Source organism: Marmota monax, unplaced genomic scaffold, assembly GCF_021218885.2.
Source record: "Marmota monax isolate L192 unplaced genomic scaffold, Marmota_monax_Labrador192_F-V1.1 WCK01_AAM20220418_F8-fsc00112, whole genome shotgun sequence".
In the NCBI taxonomy this organism is placed as follows: Eukaryota; Metazoa; Chordata; class Mammalia; order Rodentia; family Sciuridae; genus Marmota; species Marmota monax.
This window is the reverse complement of record NW_026692073.1, coordinates 2,105,583-2,118,209: the sequence shown is the minus strand read 5'-3', so window position 1 is coordinate 2,118,209 and position 12,627 is coordinate 2,105,583. Positions and strand designations below refer to the sequence as shown.

Sequence of the window (12,627 nt, the reverse complement as noted above, 5' to 3'; positions counted from 1 at the left end):
CCTTCTAAACAGCCTTTGCTAAGGCCACCTCCTCTTTGGGTTGATGTGTCCCAGGGCTAATTCTTTGTATCCTTTCTCTTCCCTATTTACATTCTGTCCTCAGGAAAGTGATTCCAGTCTTAGGACCTTAAATATTACTTACGTGTTGATGACTCTCCACTTGACCTCTCAGCTTTCTCTCACTCTCTCCCTTGGGATTCTAAAGTTTTACATCCAACTACCCATCCAGACAGCCAATGGGTATATCAAACATATACCTGAAGGAAAACTCTTGATTCTGCTCTTCCTCAATAACCTCCCCCAGCTCACCACGCTACCCTCCAAACTTGCTGTTCCTTAGTTTTTCACATCTTTTTTTTTCCAGTTTTATGACTTTTTTTCCCAATTGTAGATGGACACAACAACTTTATTTTATTTGTTCATTTTTATGTGGTACGGGGAATCGAACCCAGTGCCTCACACATGCTAGGCAAGCACTCCACCACTGAGCCACTGCCCCAGCCCAGTTTGCCACATTTCACTCATGGTCCCATTATCACTGTAGTTGTTCAGACAAAACCTTCATTATTCTTTCTATTAATCCTTTTATTCAACTCATCTGCAGATCTCTTGTTCTTATGGGTCTTAACTCATCTCTTCGGCCATCTCCGGGGCCATTTCAGGGGCAACCAACCATCATTCCTTGGATTAGAATAGTAATTGCCCAAATGATCTCCCTCTCTGCTTCTGCTCTTGGCCTCATACACTCTATTTTCAAAAGGGGATCTCAGTCTTGTTTTAAATCACGGGATTTGGGATAATCTTAGGAAGATTGCTGGTTTTCTTGGTGGTTGATTTTCAGGGAGTTTAAGGTAGACATTCTCAAATCCTTGTCACCTTCCTCAGCATAGACAGAATGCAAACAATAGAGACCATGCTGGATAAAATCTCATACAGTGGCTACCTCACAGGCATCTGTATAAGACCTGAAATTTTGGTTCCCTAGAACATTAGAACTAATTCAGTCACATGTCCCTGAAGATATGGCTGTTGGGTTATGTCTTATTCTAAAAAAAAAAAAAAACAAAAAAAAAAAACTCTCATTTTGGAGGACCTGTCTAATGTCACCAGTCTAACACCATTTTTTTTTTCTTTTTGGTGGTGCTGACCTAACACCATTTCTTAAGCTTCATATGGACCTGGGTTTTCTCCCTGCAGGCTATCCTCTAGAAGGTCCTGGACTTACCTGCTGAGATGATTCTGGAAGTTGGGAGAAAGTCTGAGAAAAAATGCTCAGAGAAAAAGCTTATACTAGCATCCGCCAAAGTGGTATAATCCTAACAGTAGCCAATAACAAGATATGGCCCATGCGCTATGCCATGTCTATAGAACTCTGGGAAACACAATTGTAGATTCATTGTGTTGGCAGTTCCTCATCATTTGGTCTTTTTGGAAAGACTTGCAACAACTTAAGTTAAAATCTCAAAATTCTGTGAATGCTCTCTATGATCACCAATTTAAGAGTGGGACGAGTGTTATCGGGGTGGCCCATCAGCTAATGTATCATCATGTTACATACAAAGGACAGTGTTCTGAAATGACAGGTGCAAACACCCAATGCCTGACAACATGATGGTGCTTTTACCACAAAGGAAAAACATACTGCCAAGAACAGGGACTTTGGAGCAAAGAGATAAAGTTTCAAATTTCATATCTGCCATTTATAGGTCATGATAGTCAAGACATTTTTTGACGAAGACATTTCTCTGAGCCTCAGTTCTTTCCTCTGGGAACAGGAACAATATCACCCACCCATTGAGGTATGTAGAGATCAGAGATGATGCAAGTAAAAAGCTTGGCAATGAATCTATATAAATGGTTGCTGCATTGGGTGATTCCCCCTATGCCACACTAAGACTTTCTTTCTTCTTTTATTTGGGGGGAGGGGCAGGGCAGGGTCTCATTAAGTTGCCAGGCTAGCCTCAAACTTGTAATCCTCCTGCCTGGCTAAGATTATATTTCTTAATCCCAGAAATTTTTTTAACTGAAAACTCTGTTACCATCTGAAAATTTTCTTATCCATACAACTTGAGGATGCATTGATGGTAAATAGTATTTGAGAAAGACAATGGATACACACACTTAAAAAGAAATAGTTTAAACCAGGTATAATGGTACATATCTTATCCCAGCTACTTGGGAGACTGAGGCAGGAGGATTGTAATTTGAGGCCAGCTTGGGTAGCTCAGTGAGACCTTGTCTCAAAATTAAAAATAAAAAGGGATATGGGAATAGCTCAGTGATAGAGCACCCTTGGGCTCAATCCATAGTAGTGTTAAAAAAAAAAGTGTGTGTGTGTATGTGTGTGTGTGTGTGAATATTTTAAAGAGGAACAGTTTTAAGTCACCTTTTCAGTGGAAATGTAGCAGTGAACGTCCTTTGTGAAGCTTGTGTACTGTAGTTAAACACCAACAATGAACATTCAAGCAAGTGGGATTAATGTAGCAGACAATCTTCTCCTAATTGCATAAAAAATAAGGGGCAAAGTTTAAAATAATTTAAAATAATTACCTACAGATGGAAAACCCCACGATCATCTTTACCACTTAAAGAGGATAATTTTTCTTTCTTTTGATTTCCTGGCATAGAATGCTACTTGATTTAGTGCTAAATGAGAAAAACAGCACTATGTAGACTCATATGAGAGCACAGCTCTTTTGTGCTACCTTTAACCCATAAGGGGCTGAGTCTGCAGAGTTATGAAACTTCCGAGGATACAATCTTCTTCTCTGCTCTATGCTCTCCATCAATAAATTCAAAGGTCAAGAGATTTCTTTGTATGTAAAGCAAGCTGAGTGACAACAAAACTCAACTGAGCCTTAAACAAAAATTTACTGAACACCTACTATATACCAAGCACTGTGGTAGGCTCTAGTTCAATGGTGAATAAAATGCACATGGTCTCTGCTCACAAGTTGGTGTTTAAAAGGGAAGAGAGATAAATTTATGATAAGATGTGGTTAGTCACAGGAATAAATAAAGATATGATGTTATGGATATACTCATAATTAGGGAGGGGAGAACCTGGATTCTAGTTAGACAAATAGCATGTACAAAGGCAGAAAGAGGGAAGAAGCGTGGTATTGCTCAGAAACTGAAAGTGGTTCTGGTAACTGGAGTACTTGTGCAGTAGGACAGGAAGGAGGCCGTCAGGTATGAGGCTGGAGAGACAAACCTGAATACTGTGCAGAAATCTTGATCTTATCTTGAGATATAAAGGAGATATGGAGCAGTGAGGGCTTCAAGTAATGCAAGAAAGACAGAGGGAGAGTCAGGGGAGAGAGAAGTTGAGACTCACAGTTAAAAACAGCAGGTTGAGGATAGAGCTCAGTTGGTAGAGTGCGTGCCCTGCATGTACAAGGCCCTGGGTTCAATTCCCAGCACCACCAAAAAAAAAAAAAAAGAAAAAGAAAAGATTGGTCTTATATCATCATCCAAGTAAGAAGAATGTTCTCTTGTATTTCATTTTGGCATAGCTGTATAAAACCAAATAGTTAGCTATTTGGAGTTAGGTAAAAAATTTTAAAATAAACATTCAAGGCCTGTTGCATCAGGAAATGTAAAACCATGTTGAACAGCAGCTATTAGAATTTATTTTTGGATTAACCAAGCTGAAAATGTAGCCATGCTGCCATTATAATTTGGATACAATTTGGTCTCTTGGAGAGGCTGAGATATGGCTGATCATCTCATTTAATATAGGAACAGCATCCCCAAGTACTGTATTAACTAGGAGTCTGATATACAGTGTTTCTGTTCTCCTTACATTATTTGGGGGTTCCTAAATGACCAAGTAAGGCTCGTGTAGGAACCACTTAAATTCCAATAATACAGCAGTGTCATCAGACTGACATTAATGAGGGAATAAAAGGCCATCAGGGCAAAAACTATAAATTGAATGCTATTATTCCTTTCAACTCAGAAATATATTACGATTCATTAAAGGTCATATAAAAATTATAAATATGGCAATCTGACTGCAATTCAACAATTCAGTTGTTCCAACACGTGATATTATTAACTCCAAAAGGGATTTGAGGCAGCCCTGAATGTGCAGCATACACACTTACTCCGTGTTAGCTCAGATGTTGACGCACGGATTCGTTGTGGACATTTCTTTACAATTTCTGTTTGGCTTCTGAAGCACAGCCCAACTTTAAAAGCATCACGATAGCCACTCTTTAGAAAAATGTGACAGAGTCGCATGGCACCAGTTTTGATGTGTAGTGGTAATTGCCCCTGCTGGGAATTCTCATGCCCCTCACCCAACCCTGGAAACCTGAACAACAAAACAGGACTCAAGGCCTTCGGAAATTACTGAGGCTGGAGCAAATGTTGCTCATGCTTCATCTCCCAGGAAACCCAGAAACTTCCCAAGAATGAAGTGACGGGGGCAGAGCAGGCAGCTGAGTGGAGCCGGCAGCTATAATGTACTGTCTTTTGCAGACAAAAGTGCTTCAGTGTCAAAGCCACAGACCAAGGGCAGGCACAGCCTCCAGAAGGAAACCTTTATCAGCAAGCACGAGACAGTGATCACAGACAGGTGGCCCCGGACAAGAGGACGACAGAGTGCAGCAGACTGAAATGTCTGAATGCAGAGCAGGCCTGTGAATCGTTTCCACTCTGGCATTTTAATGAGAAATAAAGGGGGAATGGGAAGGTTTTATGATCATTTTATTCATGTGTTAAAAATATTGGAGTGACTCTTTTACACTCGATCTTTGCCAAAAGACCAGGGAAGCAAACCTCTTAGAATGTCAATTTCCTTCCAACCTAAGTAGATATTTGGAAAATATTTGATTAGAAAAATTGAAAGAAGCTAAATTTAAAATCCAGGCACAAGAATCACAAATACTAATATACTGAAGGGCTGGGGATGTACTTTTGTGGTAAAGCACTTGCCTAGCATGTGCAAGGCTCTCGATTAAATCCCCATACCATTAAAAAAAAATGTTGATATATTGGAATTAAAAGCAAAAAGAAGAGTTTTTCTCAGAACTTTAGCTAAACTTTTTCCATAGAATGCTTTAGAAAGAAACTACGGAATGCTCAGTTATGGCGCATCTGCATGCCCAAGGTCTATCTTGCTCCTTCCCCTCCTCCCCCAAGTTCTCTTATTTCAGATTCCAAGAGTGTTCTTTCAGTTCCACACTTTCACCTCACACTGTTGAAAAACATCTGGGTATTTTGTGCAAATCCACAGCTAAATAGGAAAGAGGCAAGAAAAGACTCTGACATCTTGAAGGAAAACAGTTCTGTATCATGTTTGTGGGCTTTATTTAGGAATTTTCTGTTGAACAATAATTTAAAGTATCCTCTTTCTTAAAGGAAATATTTGTGTAAATTAGATGAGGAAAATATAGAATGTTCTTCTTAATTCCTCGAGAAGAACCAGTCCCGGTTCAGGCTGCACAGTCCACAAAGGACTGAGTGGTATCTCAGAGCTCTCCTTGGGCCTTCTGGCAATTAGCTTTGCAGCCAGGAGTCAAGTTTTATAAACTGTGAAGTGACCGGGCAGACAGACTGGCTCTACAAGGTACTGTTTCCAATTTGACTCATGCTTATGGTCGTTAACCTTAAAGTCATTTGTGGTCTAAGTGCCAACAGACATTCTTTTATTTATTTTTATTTTTATTTTATTTTTTACGGTACTGGCGATTGAACCCTGGAGCACTTTACCACTGAGCTTCAGCCCCAGTTCTTTTTATTTTTTATTTTTGAGACAGGATCTTGGAACTTGCCATCCTTCAATTGCCTCCCAAATTTGCTGGGATGATGGGAATGAGCCACAGCACCAGGCTCTATCAGATATTCTTTTTGCTGTTGTTGTTATTGCTATTGGAGGTTGTACCCAGGGATGCTTTACCACAGAGCCACATCCGGTCTGTCTGTCTGTTCTTCCTTCCTTTTATTTAATTTTGAGACAGGGTCTCCCTAAATTGCTAAGGATCTCTAAATTGCTGAGGCTGGTCTCGAACTTGCGATCCTCCTGTCTCAGCCTCCCAAATCTCTGGGATTAGAGGAATGAGTCACCACACTGGGCTCCATCAGACATTCTGAAATGAATGATTAGCCTAGACATTCAATCTTTGGTCAACTTTTTGTGTTACTGTCCAGACTTGGGATTGCAGGAGCTCCATAATATAGGGAAAAAGGAAGAAAGGGGAAAGGAAAAAATAAGATAGAACAAAATATCTTTCCTGAGGGCAATATATCCCAAATTTAAAAGAGTTGCAAATGAAGCCAAAAGCATAAAATACATGTTAAAAGGAGCTCTTTCTCCTAAAATAAACAAACACATCACTAAAAGTGTAAACAGAACTGTAAATCAAAATCATCTGCCTAATGCATTCTTAGAGTTTCTTTCTAAGAGCAAATTCCAGTAAGAAATGGGCTCTCAGAAACCCAGACAAGTCAAAGTTGAAGGAAAGCTGACAGCAGTTGTTTTCCTTAGAGATAAGATCATCCTGCCTTCTCCAGTAGCCTTAATAGCTAATGTCTTTCCACTGGACTCTCAAAACCAAAAAGAGAAAGAGAAAATCCTTTGCTTTTATCCATTGCTACCAGCAATTCAAGCACAGATAGCAGGAAGAACAATAAAAATACCCATGGCCATCATGAAGATTGACCCTTACATCTGTTATTGTTGGTGGACATAGTTTTCCATGGCCTCCTTTCCCCAATCAATGGGAAAAATATGCCTTCCAGACCCCATTTTTTGTTCCTTCTCAAACCACATCCCTCAAATATAATCAATACTTGCTTAAAGAGGGTTCAGGAAAGTGACAAACATTTATCTGCCTGGGAGAAATGAAATTAACTGAAAATCAAATAGAAAGTGGTAAGAATACTACAGTGAATGGTTAAATATTTACAACATCAAAACTAGTTCATTTGAAAACAAATAGACAAGTGCCTGGCTTAGTTCCCTGCCTCGGGAACCAAGAATGTTCCCTGGCTGAGAGTTGCCATTTTGTTGACATTCAAGTGGAAGATGTGGCTCTAGGAAAGGAGGGTAGGAGTGAGCATGGAATTATAGTTCTGCAAAACCAGTATCATTAGAGATGAGCTTATGTTGATGTTGATAGCCTTTTTTTTTTCTTTTTTGCTATCCTTTAAAATAACAAAGTCACAAAGAAGTGCCTAGAAAATAAAAGCACTTTATTATTTTGATGTCAAGTGTAGGAGTGCTCCTAGGAAAACTCATCAGTCTTACTCTTTTGACTGCCTTACACTTCATAGGTTATAAAGAATGGAAGAAAATTCAAACTCTATCACACCTAAAGAAAACACCAAAATTGTATTCTTCAGGCAACTGCGACCTACAGTCGACCTAAGGTGGAAGGAAAAAGAAAGAATGAAGAAGAGAAAACCAAGCTTCACTCAAACAACTGGATAAATGAATCAATATTCTCCAAGGCTCAATGATCTGATTTTGCTTTGGTGCAGAAAGGGTCTTTGGGGATTTGGAAAGTATATAAAATAAATCTTATTAGAATTCCTTCTTTGTATTTTTTGTGTTTTCTCTTAATCAACTTATATTAGTTCAACTTCTCCAAAGGACCTATCAGGAGTGTCAACTGAATGTTCTCGGACAACCCTGCGGCTCCAGGCTCCAGATGAGGTTTCTAGAACAGGCAGATATCACCCAAGGTCATGGTCATGTCTACTCCCGTCCCTGGTATTAGCCCAGTGTGAGGCTCTCCACATGCTGAGACCACCCTCGACTAAAGGAGGGCTTTTTCTTTTTCTTTTTTTTTTTTTAATACTAGGCATTATGAGGCTCTTGGAGATGAAACAGAAAAATAAAGAAAAAACACACATGCAAAACGCCCATGAAAGCTAGCTCCACTTTTCTACACTCTCTCTGTTACAAGGGGCTGGTTTGTGTTTTTGTGTGCCCTCTCGAGGGTGGAATACTCGGAGGTTTTTAATGTGGGTCACCCTAGTCCCTTCAGATCACATAATGGTACTGATGAGGTACATTCCCTTACTGACCAAGGGAAAAATACCTCTTCATTCTCACTGTTTCTGAGATAGAAGTGATTGTTGAATGACTAAAAAAGCCATCAGAGTGGAGAAATGGCTCCACACTTGGCTGAGACCGAGTTACACAGGAAGTCAGTGTCAGGACCCCTCTGGTCCTGACTGGTGACTACCTCTCCAACTTTTGCCTTGTGCCCACCTCCTTCTCCTCTCACATTTACTTCCCCCCACCCACACCGCAGTCTGGCTGGGAGTTCATCCTTGTCCAAGCTGTTCCTCCCATTGACAGATCTGCCGGCCTCCTCTCCGTGTCGGCTGGCCCTCACTGCTGCCACTTCATCTTCTCCCTCTCAATTGTCTTCCCTTGACTCCAGGGCAGTGTGTTCTCCTTAGCCCTTCAAACACCACTTCTGTTTTATTTTTTCTTCCTTGAAGCACCAAGGTCCAAGGCCCTCCTTTGTTGGTCCCTTTTGCTGCCTTCTTTAGGGACCTCATCAGTGCTCATCTCTAGCGCTCACCCTAGGGGACACTTTCATCAACAGAACCTAAGACATCCAAGACCAAAATTATGATACCTTTCCAAGCCAAAGAGTCCCAGATCACCACACAGTTCCACACATGAATGGGGTTCAAACATCCTACATGAACAATTGTGATCACACCCTCCCCCCGTCTATGTATTCATTTGTTTTGGGCTCTAGGGTTTGAGCCCGGGGCCTCTGCATGCTAAGCACATGCTCTATCACGCTCCTATTGTTCTTTGAAGGCACAGGGCCTGTCCCAACCATCCCCCCATTTCATTCTTACTACCACCACCCTAATTCAGGCCTTCCGTCACCTTTTCCCTGAACATGACATGTCTGTCTCTTAGAATAAAAGTATCAGCTCGCCTGCTCACTGCCATTTTTAACAGTGTAGACCTGCACTTCCACTGCACTCTGTCTGCCCTCCTTGGGCTTCTTCCACTTGCTTTCATTCTGAACTAAAGATCACTGAATTATTTGGTAATTTTGAATATTTTAAGAAGAAGCAAATGCTTTTATATTTACAAATTTCACTCCAATGTGCGGGCATTTGGTGAATGGCTGTACTAAGCCTCTTCAAGGGCAGGCTCCTCTCTTAAGACTGCAGGAGTCCACATAGAAACCTCAGGTACTGGAGGGATGGAAATAGGAACAACAGCAGAATGAATCAGACGTAACTCTCCTATGTTCATAGATGAACACACGACCCGTGTAACTCCACATCATGTGCCACCACAAGAATGTATTATGTCAAATGTACATACTCCATGAATGTATAATATGTCAAAATACATTCTACTGTCATGTATATCTAAAATTAAAAAATAAAAAAAGAAATAAACCTCATGTACCATCATCCAAGCACCATGACGCAGGGATGAAGCATCATGATACAGGGATGAAACATCATGATCAGGGCTCAGCCAAGAATTCAACAGAGTGAATCATCTTTTAAACACAATATGCATCAGAATGTCAAATTGTTCCCAGTGCTCTATTGCAAAAGAAGAAAAAAATTATATTCTTCAAAAATAACAAGTTTAAGAAAGGCTGATCCTAAAAGAGACTAAAAAGTCCTGTTAACTAAATGCAATACCTGGCTGGGAATGGATTCTGTACTGAAAGGAAAAACTACACTATCAAGGACATTACTGAATGCCAAGCATGGTGGTGCAACCCTGTAATCCCAGGTACTTGAGAGGCTAAAGAAGGAGGATCACAAGTTCGAGGCCAGCTTCAGTAATTTAGGAAGACCCTGTCTCAAAAAAATAAATAAAAAGAGCTGGGAATGTAGCTCAGTGGTAGAGCACCCTTAGGTTAATCCTCAGTACGGAGTGGGGGTGGATATTATTGTATCAATTGACAAAATTGAAATATACACAAAAGATTAGATATAAGTATTATATCAGTGTTAAAATTATTAGAGTTGATTATGATACTGTGGCCATGAAAGAGAATACCCATATTTATAGGAAATAAACAATGAGGGATTTAGATATAAAGAGCCATAACTTATCCTCAGGTGATTTAAAAAATATTATAGATAGAAACACATAAGAAAAAGTAAACAGGATAAAAGATAAGTTAGTTATAGGTAAATCTGAGTAAAAGATAAACAATTTTGAAGATTTAAAAAATTAAGTCCTAGTTCTTAATTTTTGATAAACAGGGTAGCCCTGCTCATTACAAAGAGTCAAAAAATGATGAAGGAGTAAGTTTTCATCCCGTACATATTCTTTAATCCAGTAATGCTTAAGGAACATTTATGTGTACAATAGTCCACTTTATTGTTTTCCAACATTTTGTTCCTAAAATCAACTCAAATTATTTGGAAACAGATTTGATGATTATGCATACTGTTTGTGTTTATTAGTTTCAGATTATTATTTTAAAAGTTCATCTGAGGAGTGGTGGCATGCATCTGTAGTCCCAGCTGCTGGGGAGGCTGAGGCAGGAGGATCATCAATTTAGTGAGCTCGTAAGCATCTCAGTGAGATCTTGCCTCAAAATAAAAAAATAAAAAGGATTTGGGATGTGGCCCAGTGATAAAGTATCTTTGGGTTCAATCTCCAGGAAAAAAAAAAAGAATTTATATTTTAGAGTTAAATTTTAGCTTTTTATAGGATTACCAAGGTACCTTAAATTTAGCTTTCATGCCAGGTGTGGTGGCACACGCCTGTAATCCCAGAAGCTGGGGAGGCTGAGACAGGAGGATCGTGGGTTCAAAGCCAGCCTCAGCAACAGCAAGGCGCTAAGCAACTCAGTGAGACCCTGTCTCTAAGTAAAATACAAAATATGGCTGGGATGTGGCTCAGTAGTTGAATGTCCCTGAGTGCAATCTCCAATACCCACCCACCCCCGATTTAGTTTTTATATCTTAATTAATATTTTATGTGTTTATTTTTTACTAAAATACAATAAATGTGGACCAATTCCCAGAATGTAGAAAAATACTATTAGCTTCACACTCTACCTTAGGGGATGAATACTTCTTTCATAACAAAAAATTTTCATGTAGTGAAACTGTATTTCTGCTATGCAGTGAAAGAGTCAAATTAGCACAGGTCTAGAAGGTTTAAGCCTGCAAAATATCTGGTCAAGTAAATTTTTTTTGGTTACAAAAACGTCTTTGTTTCAGATGTATCATCATTCCTGTAGTTTTCATAATGTCACCAGCGTGGGCATAAAAAAAATTGTTAAAATAGTTAAACACTATTCAAACATCAACAGGGATATTGTTTGAATGAAATAAATTATTTATGGACAAAAAAGTAAAATGCAGTTCATTAGGTCAAGTCTGTAAAGAGCTTTCATTGCTGTACAACAATGCTGTGCTCAGCACTCAATGCTTTATAAGTCCTCAACCCTCTTACTTGTCCCACAAATTCTATGAGGTAGATACTATCATTAACTCCATTTTACAGATGATGAAAAAGAGAGATTAAATAATTTGCCCAAGGTCTAGTTTACAACAGCCAGGACTTGAGCCCAGAAATGTGGCTCACAGCCTATGCTCTTAACCACGTGGGTAACACACAGTTAGACCAAATACAAATCACTCTGTTTCAGCTTTCAAATGTGCTGTAAGTTTATTTTAAAGTACATACTTAACAATTTTGACTTCTGAGGCTTCCATATATTTTGTATCTTATATATTACCTGTTTAGCTTCTCTATCTGCTTCTATCTTCACTTCTGCACACGGGAAACCCAAAGAAGTCAAATTATTGATGCAAAAATTATTTGTTTTTTGTTTTTACTGTACTGGAGATTGAACCCAGGGCTTTGCACATGCCCAGATGATTGCTGTTAAAACATTATTTATTGGGTTGGAGATGTAGCTCAGTGGTAGTTTGCTTAGCAAGTGCAGGTTGTAGGTTTGATCCCCAACACCACAAAACAAAACAACATTATTTATGGTCCAGGAAGGAAGAAATGCAGGACAGTTGTTCTGTTCAAGACTCTAAACCAGGGCTGCCAGTGTAGCTCAGTGGTAGAGCACTTGCTTAGAAAGCACGCGGCCATGGGTTCAATCCCCAGCACTGCAAAAAGCAAATTAACAAATGAACAAACAAAAAAGATCCCAAGCCAGATTACTAGAATCACACAATCTCAAATTAAATAAGAACACAGTCTTCATCTCTCATACCCCTACTATGATGCTTGAATCTCTTTTAGAATATCTACCACCAAGGGATTGTTGCACTCAGGGGCTTTTCTATTTTCAAACAATTTAATTGGTCTAAAATTCTTCCTACTGTCAAGCCTGACTTCTGATTCCCATTAATGCCCACCCACTGTCCTGACTCGACTCCATGCAGTCTAATTCCTGTTTTACACAGTGGTCTTTTCAAGTATTGGAAGTCAGATACAACCTCTGAGTCTTCTCTGCTCTAAGATGCCCAGATATGACCAGGGAGGCACAAGAGGTAGATTAGCATGAAGTTCCATGGAGTGAAGGCTCTTCTGACTTTCTCACTTGATGAACCACTCAACGTGTTATTTTCCCTCTTGGGGTGCTGGGGATCAAATCCAAGGGCTGCCCAAATACTAAGTATGGGCTCTACCACTCAGCTGCG

At 39.6% G+C, this 12,627-nt stretch overlaps 1 protein-coding gene and 1 non-coding gene across 2 annotated transcripts in view; one reads left to right on the top strand and one right to left on the bottom strand.

Moving 5' to 3' along the window:
• Window positions 1-12,627, bottom strand: part of Shroom3 (shroom family member 3) — a 173,666-nt gene that overhangs the window by 130,251 nt on the left and 30,788 nt on the right. The gene's annotated exons all lie outside the window — the stretch shown is intronic.
• On the top strand, window positions 12,024-12,096 carry Trnas-aga (transfer RNA serine (anticodon AGA)). The gene has a single exon. It is a non-coding gene; the product is annotated as a tRNA-Ser (tRNA).